The 13,133-nt window shown below is 37.9% G+C and overlaps 1 long non-coding RNA gene across 1 annotated transcript in view; it reads left to right on the top strand.

Annotated features, from left to right (window-relative positions):
* Positions 1 to 204: 204 nt before the first annotated feature.
* LOC145534404 (uncharacterized) overlaps positions 205 to 13,133 on the top strand; it is a 37,447-nt gene continuing 24,518 nt past the window's right edge. The window contains exons 1-3 of the long non-coding RNA XR_014074564.1: positions 205 to 356; positions 886 to 1,004; positions 2,000 to 2,723. This is a non-coding gene — a long non-coding RNA (uncharacterized LOC145534404). The remainder of the gene's footprint in view (positions 357 to 885; positions 1,005 to 1,999; positions 2,724 to 13,133) is intronic.

The raw sequence follows: 13,133 nt of genomic DNA, 5'->3' as shown, positions 1-13,133 counted from the left end.
AATAAATGCTGGAGAAAAGGGAAACTCCTGCACTGTTGATGGGAATGAAAATTGCTACAGCCATTATGAAAAACAGCATTATAATTCCTTAAAACACTAGGAATAAAACTACTATATGACCTAGTGATCCCATTACTGGGCATATACCCTGAGAAAGTCATAATTGAAAGACACATGTACCCCAGTGTTCATTGCAGCACTATTTACAATAGCTAGGACATGAGAGCAACCTAGATGTCCGTCAACAGATAAATGGATAAAGAAGCTTCTTATCCATTTACTCAGCCATAAAGAGGAAACAGTTTGAGTCAGTTTTAGTGAAGTGGATGATCCTAGAGCCTGTTATACAGAATGAAGTAAGTCAGAAAGAGAAAAACAAATATCATATATTAAAGCACATACATAGAGTCTAGAAAAATGCTATTGATGAACCTATTTAGGGAAGAAATGGAGACTGAGATACAGAGAATGGACTTGTGGACACAGTGGGGGAAGGAGAGAGTCCGACAAATGGAGAAAATAGCATCAATATATACACTACCATGTGTAAAATAGATAGCTGGTGAGAAGTTGATATATAACACAGGGAACCCAGCTGCACTCTGTGATGACCTAGGGGGTGAGATGGAGGAGGGAAGGGAAGCTAAAGAGGGAAGTGATATATGTATATATGTATGTATGTATATAAAATTATAGCTGATTTGCATTGCTGTACAGCATAAAACAACACAACATCGTAAAGCAATTTTACCCCAACAAAAAATAGATTTGAAAAAAAGATCAACAGCTTAAAATAATTTTGTATATATTTGTATATATGTATATATTTGTTGTTGTTTAATCGCTAAATTGTGTCAAACTCTTTTGTAACCCCTTGGACTGTAGCTCACCAGGTTCCTCTGTCAATGGGATTTACTAGGCAAGAATAGTGGAGTGGATTACCGTTTCCTTCTCCAGGGGATCTTCCTGAACCAGGGATCGAATCCACATTTTCTGCATTACAGGTAGATTTTTTACCATTCAGTCACCTGGTAAGCCCACCATATATATACATATATATTTAAATATGTATACTTATAGGTGTATATATATCAGTTCAGTTCAGTTCAGTCGCTCAGTCATGTGTAACTCTTTGTGACCCCATGGACTGCAGCATGCCAGGCTTCCCTGTCCATTATCAACTCCCAGAGCCTACTCAAGCTCATGTCCATTGAGACGGTGATGCCATCCAACCATGTCATCCTCTGTCATCCCCTTCTCCTCCCATCTTGCTCCTTGGAAAAAAAGGTTATGACCAACCTAGATAGCATATTAAAAAGCAGAGACATTACTTTGCTGACAAAGTTCTGTCTAGTCAAAGCTATGGTTTTTCTAGTAGTCATGTACGGATGTGAGAGTTGGACTGTAAAGAAAGCTGAGCACTGAAGAATTGATGCTTTTGGATGTGGTGTTGGAGAAGACTCTTGAGAGTCCCTTGGACTGCAAGGAGATCAAACCAGTTCATCCTAAAGGACATCAGTCCTGAATGTTCATTGGAAGGACTGATGCTGAAGCTGAAACTCCAATACTTTGGCCACCTGATGCAAATAACTGTCTCATTTGAAAAGACCCAGATGCTGGGAAAGATTGAAGATGGGAGGAGAAGGGGACAACAGAGGATGACATGGTTGGATGCTATCACCGACTCAATGGACATGAGTTTGAGTAGGCTCCAGGTGTTGGTGATGGACAGGGAAGCCTGGTGTGCTGCAGTCCATGGGGTCGCAAAGAGTTTCACATGACTGAGTGACTGAACTGAAATGAATTTAGACTAACATCACCATTAATCCAGTAATCCATCACAGTAATCCAGTCTCAACAATTCAAATTCTAAACCACAAGAATACTCTGAGAAGAAAAAAATAGAATTAGGAAGTCAACACCCTAATAATTTTTTTGTAATGAGATAATAAGAAAGTAGAACATGGGGTAGACTACTGTTTGCCATTCTGTTTTGCAGGCCATATTTGCTGCAGGGAGTGAACCCTGATTTATATCAATAATTGGAAGGTGCTGCTATTCAGCGTGGGTGGTATTATGATGTATTATGATGCCATAATACATCACATGGCAAGTTGCTGACATGCCCTTCCCTTGGGCTTCTCTGGACTAAAAGGAACCCATTTGTTATTAGTGATACTGTTTCTCTCTCTGCCTTTGCTTTCAAGAGTTTCACTCACATTTGTTAAAGGGTTCCCTGGGCTGGCAAAGTAGGCAGACAGCCTGGTCACTTGGAGGGTTTTAGGCAGGGCCCAGTCTCTCTGACAGCACAAAAGCAGGAGTTCAGATGAGGAAACATCAAAAATCAATGTTTTAATTCATAAAGACATGGGGATCCTTTGTGACTGGGCAGCTCCAGATGATGGACTGGGAAGTCACTTGAGAACCAGGACTGGTGGCACAAGGATTACTGAGCTCAGAACAGAATGCGCATCGGCAGTTTTCAATTGAACTGGGAGGCAAAAGAAGCACTTCAAGCTCAGATGAGCAGAGGCGAGGATACGGTCCTGTGCTTCAGGAAAGTGGAAGAGTGAGAGTAAGACCCTAGAAACCAGAGGAGAGGAAGTTTCCTCATAGGACCCAGGAAGAAGATGAAATGAGACTAAACACCCGGGAAACAGGCCAGAATGTATAATCAGGATTGTTCTCCACAGGAGATACGTCAAGGTCTTAAAGTAGTGGAGGTAATATTTTTATTATATTATTATATACATTATATTAATAATATAATTATATATTATATTAATGATTATATATATTTATATATAAAATATTGTTATTATTTATTAAAAATAAATAGGAGTTAGTTCATCAGGGTTCTAATCCACATTTTGTTCTTATCTAACTGTGTGCCATGGGGCAATTTACTTCTTCCTGTCTTTTGGTGTGGTTTCTGCATTTATAAGATTAAAAGTTTGTATCACACAGTGTCTCAGCTCTTCCTCCCCTCCCTTTCACATACTACCATGACTCTCAAAAAAGTTCTAGAACTTTCCTCTCTCCAATGCCCTCAGAAATGATTTGAATGTGTGGCTATAAATACACACACACACATACATATACACACACATACACAAGTGCACAAGTGTGCATGCCCACTACAAATGAGGCAATCATTTCACAGATGCATCTTGTTTATTTATAACCCAAATAATACATTTAAGACTGACTATTCACCTTATTTCTATCTTGCTTTCAAGTGACTTTAAATTTTCTTAAAAAAATTAAATCAGATATGAAGTTAAATAGCATTTATGAAATGTTTATTATATGCCAACACTCTGCCAGAAAGTTTCACTTATGTCCTCTTTGATTATTTTCATATTATCAAAAACACAGGAGATCAACAATTTTATCTCCACTAAACAGAGGATGAAACAAGGTTTAATAATTAGTCAAAATTATACAAGAGTAAATAATGTTTTTATCCATAAACTAAAAGATAAAGACTTGATCACTAATATTAATCAAAATCTTAGATATTCTAATCCCTTTCTGAAATCCCATCTCCAACATGACATTCTCTCTGTCTAACTCAGCATGTCCATCCTCAGACCTGATTATTCTTATTGGGAGGCTACTGGCTGGTCTCACATAGAGGCTACTATCTCATCATCAGTTGCATAATTCTACTTAAATGCAAGCTCCTTGAGGCAGAAACTATGTCTTACAATTTGTCCTGAAGCATCTAGAATAAATCATAAGACCAAGAAAACAGTAGAGATCCAATAAAGGAAGAAACAAATAACTATAACTACTTGAGTGACCTACTTGGATTTGTAGCTATTTGAATTCACAGAAGTGTAAACTAAAATTCCATTCTTTCTCTGTGCACTTAATATCTTTCTGTTAAAGATGTAAGAGAAAGTAGCATTCCCAACAGAATCATTGCAAAACAGGAAGAAAGGCTGAAGATTCTGATCGTCTCTTTCTCTCCATTAATGGAGTGGTGAAGGACAGAGTACAATATACTGTACTTAATACAGATTCTGCTCGGTGAAACAATGATTACAATCAATTTGACTACTAATGTGACTTATCTTGTAAATTGCTGGGTCATTAACTTCAACAACATCAATGTGCTGTCACTATCCAATTCCACCAAATTAGTGTCCGAGGTTAACAGGAGAACGAATGTATTAGTGCACTATTAGTGGCTAATAGAGACAGCGAGTCTTTAATGTGCTGCAGAGAGCAGCTGAGGCACTAGAGACAGAGACAACAAGACCAAGGGAATTGGGTGAGGAGTCGAGATCCACAACACGGGGGCGCGTTAGGACAGCTGCAGGAGCTCCCCCTGCCCCTTTGCCTTGGTGCCTTAGACTGCACAGCTGAATACTAGGGGGATCTCAACCTGTGGTAGGGGAAATGCCTATTCACTGCCCATTTGGAACAAAAGTAGCAAAAGTGTACAAAAGTATACTTGGATCATCCAAGTATAATGTGCCTGTTTAAGGTCAGGTTCTTGAAGCAGGAGCTTTTCCTGCCAGCCTTGCATTCACAAAATATGAAGGAACACTTACTCTGTACACACATGAGGATGGTCCCCATAACCTAACCTATCCTGGAAGTTACTTTGAAAACTGTGCTCATATTCAATTTGAAAATTCCTTTGGTACTTGTTTCTGAAATATTTGTGTCCATATTCAAGAAATAATCATTATATTCTCCTTGTCCATCCTTTCTTGTTGAGAAGCTTCTATGCCTACAATACAGCCCAACAGGGACAGGACTCAAAGCACATGACACTGTCCCTTGTCACAGTTCATTGAACCAAAGGTGAGTACCTGTGTGAGGTAGGTCAAGCATAGTCAGTCTCTCAGGAGAACGGAATGAAAGTATGGACATTGAGTAAGTCAGGGAGTGTTAAGCGCTAAACTGTAATTCTTTCAAGTTGGAGTTAGTGCCAAGACACCAAATCCACATTCAAGCCAGAGTTATGAGGGAGCAGAATTTATGAACTTTACAAAAGTTCTAATGCAGAAAGGAGAATGAAAGGCTGAAGTGAAAGTGTGAAGAGAAGCTGTCTCAGAAAGATGGAGAAAGAAAGGATGCTTGACAAATTTTCAGGTTCTGGGCAAAAACCCACTACCTACCTCACAATTAGGGTTTATGCACTTCTCTTTCTTTTTACTAAACTGGTTTTAGTAGGTTTCTGTTTCATGCATTCAAACAACCCCAATGATACTTTCTTTATGATTGTCAGCAAGCAGCTATTGATCACCTGCTGTGGGTAGCAAACTAAACCTTGGGCAAAAACCCACTACCTATCTCACAATTAGGGTTTATGCACTTCTCTTTCTTTTTACTAAACTGGTTTTAGTAGGTTTCTGTTTTCATGCATTCAAACAACCCCAATGATACTTTCTTTATGATTGTCAGCAAGCAGCTATTGATCACCTGCTGTGGGTAGCAAACTAAACCTTGCCAGAGAGACTCAACCAAAAGAACAGATTATTGCTTTTCAGAGAACGATAACTAGTTGGAGAAATTTTTCTAAATATTTATAATCATTTTTCTTTGGTGAAAGTGGGATTTATAGAAGCCCAGGTCTGTAATCACAGAGGCCTTCCTATGACTGTAAGACAAGGTAAGACATGTAAAGAGTACATGAGAGGTGTACTGTGTGGGGTTGAGATTCAACAATCTTTCAATAGTCATTGCCATCAGGACCACTAGCTCCCATTAACTGTGGGCCCCTATGAAACTTATGCTGGGCTTCTTCGTGTCTACCCCATGAGGTGCCACTGCTGCTGCTAAGTCACTTCAGTCGTGTCCGACTCTGTGCGATCCCATGAGGTAGTTACCCTCTTTTAAAAGGAGGAAACAAGGCACAGCTAGCAAGCAATGGAATTTGAATTTAAACCCCACTGGTCTAACTCCAGAGTCTGCTCTGATCCATTCCCCCACCTCCTTTTTCAACATCTGCCTCCCTTTTCAGAAGCCATGTCCCTGTTCTCTTTTCAGATCCCTTTCTTGGCCTTCCTAAACAAACCTGTAGTAATCAGAGTTCCTTATACCAGGAACCTAAGTCTTGAGAGAAATTGAAGTCATCATTTATCTCCCCTGCAGGAGGACTTGCATTATGTCTGATTTCTGCACCTGAAAGGAAAAATATTGTCCCTTAGATATAAAAGTTTAGGCATTTTTAAGAACAGGTAGGTAAAAGAATATCTTCATGACAATCCTGAAACCCCACCCTGCAACTTGCAAAGGAAGATTGCTCTAAGAGTTTGCATATGTAGTGAAACTTTTTATGAATGACTAGAATTTTCTTGATTCCACATATATTAATATGAAGTGATTTTCTTGCTTTCACTATGATATTGGTCAGAAAAACATCTTCAATTGTAACTAAATGGTTTCAGTTAGTTTATTTTGAAATATGCTGTATTAAATTGCCTTGTGGCAAACATTACTCAATATAATCAATGTGTGTTTCCCATAAACAGTTCTCTCTTGCCAAGACCCACTCTATGAAGTAGGTCAGAAAGAGAAAAGCAAATATCATATACTAACGCATATATGTGGAATCTAGAAAGATGGTGCTGATGAATCTATTTACAGAGCAGCAATGTAGTCACTTCCCAGGTGGCGCTAGTGGTAAAGAACCTGTCTGCCAATGCAGGAGACACAGGAGACATGGGTTTGATCCCTGGGTCAGGAAGATCCCGTGGAGGAGGAAATGGCAACCCACTCCAGAATCCCATGGACAGAAGAGTTTGGCAGGGTACAGTTCATGAGGTTGCAAAGAGTTGGACATGACTGAGCATGCAGCATGCAATATAGACACAGACATAGAAAACAGACTTACGGACATGGCTGCAGAGTAGAAAGGAGAGGGTAGGATGTATGGAGAGAGTAACATGGAAACATACATAACCATATGTAAAATAGAAAGCCAATGGGAATTTGCTATATGACTCGAGGAACTCAACCCAGGGCTTGGTAACAACCTAGAGGGATGAGATATGGAGGAAGGTGGGAAGGATGGTCAAGTGGGAGAGGACATGGGTAAACCTATGGCTGATTCATGCTGATGTTTGATAGAAACCAATGCAATACTGTAAACCAATAATCCTTCAGTTAAAAATAAATAATTAAAAAAAAAAAAAAAAAAAAGACCCACTCTACACAAGATAGGTAGGGAGTTTTGAAGCCAGCCACCACAAAGCCTATAACTTGGTCAGGGGTAAGACATATCCATCATGTGTATTGTGGCTTTGAGATTAAACTTGATCCTTAACAGACTTTTAACATCCTAGCAAAGAATTCCTAACACACAGGCTCTTACCAGGTAACAGACATGGCTGAATGCTTATACTTGGCACAATGAATAGGACATATCAAAAGGATAACACACACACATATAAAGTTTTTAAACCCTTTTTATCTTGAAATGGCTAGATTCACAGGAAGCTGCAAAGAAGTGCATAGGGAAGTCCAGTGCACCATTTTCCCATCCTCCCCAAATGTTAATATCTTGCTCAACTCTAAGACTTTATTAAAACCAGGAATTTGACATTAGCGTAACCATAAAATTTATTAAGATTTCATCAATTATGTATGCATTCATTTTGCGGGAATGTGTGTATAGTTCTAGGAAATACTATCGCATGTATAGCCTTGCATAGTCACCACTACAACCAAGATACTCGGCTTGCCATTACCACATTACCACAAAGATTTCTCTTGTATTATTCCCCTATAGTCCTTTTCCATGCTCTTCTTAACACACTTAATCGCTAGGAACTACTAATCTGTTCTTCATCTCTATAACCATGTGTTATAAGAATGTTACACAAATAAGAATCACACGCTATACATCCTTCTAAGATTTTTTTCATTCAGCATAATTTCCTTGAGGTTCATCTAAATTTTGTATGTACCGTTCAAGTTTGTCCCTTGCTCTTGCAAAATAGTATTCTATGATATAGATTACCACAGTTTATTTCAGGTGCAACCATTGAAGGACATATGGGTAGTCTACAACTTGGGTTATTACAAATAAAGTTATTATGAATATTTGTGTAACATTCTTGTATGAAAATAACTTTCATTTTCTTGGAATAAATACTCAAGATGGAAATTTCTGGGTATACAATTAGAAATTGAGTACATCTTCATTTTTGAAAGAAACCATTATCTAAAATAGTTGTTGTTCAGTAGCTAAGTCATGTCCAACTCTTTGCAACCCCATGGATTGCAGCACACCAAGCTCCTCTGTTCTCCACTATCTCCTGGAGTTTGCCCAAATTAATGTCCATTGAATCAGTGATCATATCTAACCTTCTCATCCCTTGCTGCCCCCTTCTTCTATTGCCTTCAGTCTTGCCTAGCATCAGAGTCTTTTCCAATGAGCTGACTATTCGCATCAGGTAGCCAAAGTATTGGAGCTTCACCATCAGTCACTCCAATGAATATTCAGGGTTGATTTCCTTTAGGATTGACTGGTTTGATCTCCTTATAGTCCAAGGGACTCTCAAGAGTCTTCTCCAGTACCACAATTCAAAAGCATTAATTCTTCAGCGCTCAGCCTTCTTTATCGTCCAGCTCTCACAGCTGTAAGTGACTACTTGAAAAACCATAGCTTTGACTATATGGACCCTTGTCAGCAAAGTGGTGTCTCTGCGTTTGAATACTCTGTCTAGGTTTGTCATACCTTTCCTTTCAAGGAAAGATGATGTACTTTCCAAGATGTACTCTGCATATAAGTTAAATAAGTAGGATGATAATATACAACTTTGTCATTTTACATTTCCATCAGCCATGTGTGAGTGACTCGGGGTCTGTGTCCTTACCATCATTTTTCCTCACCGTTATTTTTTTTCTTTTTTAAATTAATTTGGTTGTTTCAATTGAAGACTAATTACTTTACAATGTTGTAGTGGTTTTTGCCATACATCGACATGAATCAGCCGTGGGTGTACATGTGTCCCTCGTAGCTCCGTCAGTAAAGAATCTACCCGTAATGCAGGAGACCTGGGTTCGATTCCTGGGTCGGTAAGATCCCCCGGAGAAGGAAATGGCAACCCTCATCATTATTTTTCATTTTAGCCATTCTGATAGTAGTATAATGCTATCTCATTGTGGCTGAAATTTGCATTTCTCTAATGGCTAACAAACAATGAAATGTCTGTGTGTGTTTTTGAACATTTTCTAGTTGGGTTTTTTTTTAGTGTTGAGTTTTGAGCTACACAATAATTCCTCATATAACAAGCATTACTTCAAGCCTATTTGGAAGAAAATTTTTTAAATACATTTTAGGCAAGATTTAATATTGACCTGGTTGTTCTTCCAGAGGGGATACACAGTGATAGGCACTAAGATATTTTCTTTTGCATTTATTTAATAAATATCTCATCAGTACCCAGCCTATACCCAGCCTACTAAATCATGTATTTTAAATTACATTTTAAATCTCTAGTTAATTATTACTCCCCTCTAGTGTCTACTCCATCCTACTTAACAACTTCATCTTTTGCTACTCTGCCCATTAAATTCTATGCCACTGTTACCCTCAACTTTCAAGTCTGCCTCAAATATTCCATATCTTTCTCAGCTCTCTGTACTTTACAAGCTATTTTCTCAGGCTGGAATATCCTTTGCTGCTTCTTCATGTGGAAAACTCCTACTCAAACCTCAAGATCCAATTCAAATACCTTCACCTCTAAGAACCCTTCTCTAATTTCTTCTATACTCCTCCATTTCGCTCAACTCATGATTGCAGCACTAGGAATTCTCTTGACTTTTCAAATAATTATTTTTTATATTAACGTATGTTCTCTCTCCTCCATAAAGCAGCTGACAGGGCACACAGGATAGTGAGTCTGGTACTCTGCTGTCTACAGCACTCACATCTGTTCCCACCAGCATTTGAATACCACACTTCCAAGAATCAACCAAGTTCCTTCCCATATTTGTTTATGACAATTGAGTTTTTAATTGCAATTATGTAAGTGAATCATATATTATTTAAAATGATGAAATATGAGTGTGAAAGAAAAGGGATTGTTATTGCTGTAAATATTGTTATTGGTTTAGAATGATTTGATGAAAGCAAATCAAATTAGGGATGGGTGAAAAATTATAAAACAGTAGGGGTGAAAAACATAACATTCCAGAGGAGTTCAGAACTCAGATTGTTTTGATGCTGGTAACTTAAACTTTTCACTCTTCAAAATAAAATTGAAAATTATATAGAATGTATGATGGATGCAGTTTACATGAGAAAGAGCATGTGAAACTCCAATTATTCAAACCTGTATACAAAAGTCCTTGGCCTTACATTAAAATTAGTTAATTTATTATCACTTTAAGTAAAATATATAGTACTTATAGCATTAGTATTTATTATAATTTTTCACTTTAACTATCATTCTCAACACACAAAATACTGGTTTGAATTACATCAGTCGAGAAGGCTTCTATTATGTTTTCTACTGAAGCTTATCATTCAAAAAATCGTTTTTTTATGTGCTTTCCTACTAGATCGAGAGCTCCTTAATGTCAGGAACCTGGCATTTTGCCTGACACATCAGGAATACTCAATAAATTATTGTTGGATGAATGAAAAGAAATCTATAAATCAAATTTATAAAAATCAAAAGAAAATTGTATCTTATGATCTTCATGCAACTATTTAATCCAATTTATTCCAAGAAGTTATCAGTCTCAGGTATCAGTAATCAATTCAGAGGAGTTCATTCTCTCTCTACAGAGAATCTGGGCCTCTTGAAGGGTGTTAGCTAGTCTTGATATAAATATACATCTGTATATATATGACAAATAGATGGGGAAACAATGGAAACAATGACAGACTTTATTTTGGGGGACTCCAAAATCACTATAGATGTTGACTACAGCCATGATATTAAAAGACGCTTGCTCCTTGAAAGAAAAGTTATGACCAACCTAGACAGCATATTAAAAAGCAGAGACATTATTTCGCCAAGAAAGGTCTGTCTAGTCAAAGCTATGGCTTTTTCTGTAGTTGTGTATGGATGTGAGAGTTGGACTATAAAGAAAACTGAGCGCCAAAGAACTGATGCTTTTGAACTGTGGTGTTGGAGAAGACTCTTGAGAGTCCCTTGGACTGCCAGGAGATCCAACCAGTCCATCCTAAAGGAAATCAGTCCTGAATATTCATTGGAAGGACTGATGCTGAAGATGAAACTTCTGTACTTTGACCACCTGATGGTGAAGAACTGACACATTTGAAAAGACCCTGACGCTGGGAAAGATTGAAGATGGGAGGAGAAGGGGACAACAGAAGATGAGATGGTTGGATGGCATCACCAATTCGATGGACATGAGTTTGAGCAAGTTCTGAGAGTTGGTGATGGACAGGGAAACCTGGTGTGCTGCAGTCCATGGGGTCACAAAGAGTCAAACACGACTGACAGACTGAACTGAACTGACTGTATATGTCTGTGTGTATATATATAAAATATAGTCCCACAAGTTTAACTAGATTTAATTGTGATAAAAATTAACCTTTCAGCATGGAAATGTTGTTTCTTAATTACTATTATTTTTTACACAGTTTCTCAAATATGGTCATGATATAGCCTAACATAATCTAGATATCTATTAGGTTCATGAAAAAGCAATTGTGATTTCAGTCTGTAAATTTTAAATCCTTATAACTAGACTCAAACACATTTTATTAATCAAAGTAGAAACCATTATAATCAACACTTTTTTGCAATGAGAAATAAGTTTGTTGATTCTTGTAGCATAAAAATCTGTGCTTTGGGATTCGACACACTCTTGGAAAGCATTTTCTGCCTCCTGGCGAGAGGTAAGGTGAACATGGCAGATGAGGCAAAATTTTGTAGACCAATTCATTCAACTTTTGAAGTGTTGGTTGTGTGACATGCAGTCAGGTGTTGCCATGGAGAAGAAAGGGGCCCTTTCTATTGACCAATGCCTGCTGCAGGCATTGCAGCTTTGGGTGCATCTCATCGATTTGCTGAGCATACATCTAATGGTTTCACTGGGATTCAGAAAGCTGTAGTGAATCAAGATGGGCAGCAGACCACCAAGCAGTGATCATAACCATTTTGGTGCAAGTTTGGCTTTGGGAAGTGCTTTGGAGCTTCTTCTCAGTCCAGCCACCGTGTTGGTCGTGGCTGGTTGTCAAGTAAAATCCACTTTTCTTCACACGTCACAATCTGAAAAAGAAATGGTTCATTGTTGTTGCATAGAATAAGAGAAGACAACACTTCAAAATGACAATTTTTCTGACTTTCAGTCAGCTCGTGAGGGACTCACTTACCAAGCTTTTTCACCTTTCCAGTGTGCTTCAAATGCTGAATGACCAAAGAATGGCCAATGTTGAATTCTTCAGCAACTTCTCATGTAGTTGCAAGAGGATCAGCTTCAATGATGGTTCTCAATTGGTCATCGTCAACTTCCAATGGTTGGCCAATGCACTCCTCATCTTCAATGCACTCTCATCTTCTTTGCAAAACTTCTTGAACTACCACTGCACTGTACATTCTTTATCAGTTCCTGGGCTAAATGTATTGTTGATGTTGCGAGTTTTCTCCGCTGCTTTATGACCCATTTCAAACTTGAATAAAAAATTTGCTCGAATTTGCATTATGTCTAATGTCATCTCTATGGTCTGGAATAAATATAAAATAAACAGCAAGGAATAAGTTATTAGCAAAAAATAAAGTGATAAATGTGCATTAAAATGATAAATAACATAACCACATTTATTTAAGAATGTAACCCAATATCAAACAATGCAAAACCACAATTTCTTTTGCACCAATGTAATAAAATGAAATATTTTTAAAGTTAAGCTCACATTTAACCCTACTAATTTCAGCCAGAGTACAATGTGTTACCTATAAACCATTTTTAAAAATCTAAATGATTTCTCTGAGCAGCATCCACAGCACCACTGTGAAATACAAATTACTAGGTGAGGGGCTTTGCGTTAGCTTTTTACCAAGTAACTAAGAGACCTTTCTTCAAGCTCTGAGGGGTCCTCTTAGTGCTTTCTTTGGTCCAATTAACACTGAATGGGAAAATTGAGAGGGCTCTTCATATTATCTTTGCAATTAAATGATTTGGTTGGT

Source organism: Giraffa tippelskirchi, chromosome 14 (genome assembly GCF_054371585.1).
Source record: "Giraffa tippelskirchi isolate mGirTip1 chromosome 14, T2T-mGirTip1v1.2.pri, whole genome shotgun sequence".
In the NCBI taxonomy this organism is placed as follows: Eukaryota; Metazoa; Chordata; class Mammalia; order Artiodactyla; family Giraffidae; genus Giraffa; species Giraffa tippelskirchi.
This window is presented reverse-complemented; position numbering and strand designations above follow the sequence as displayed.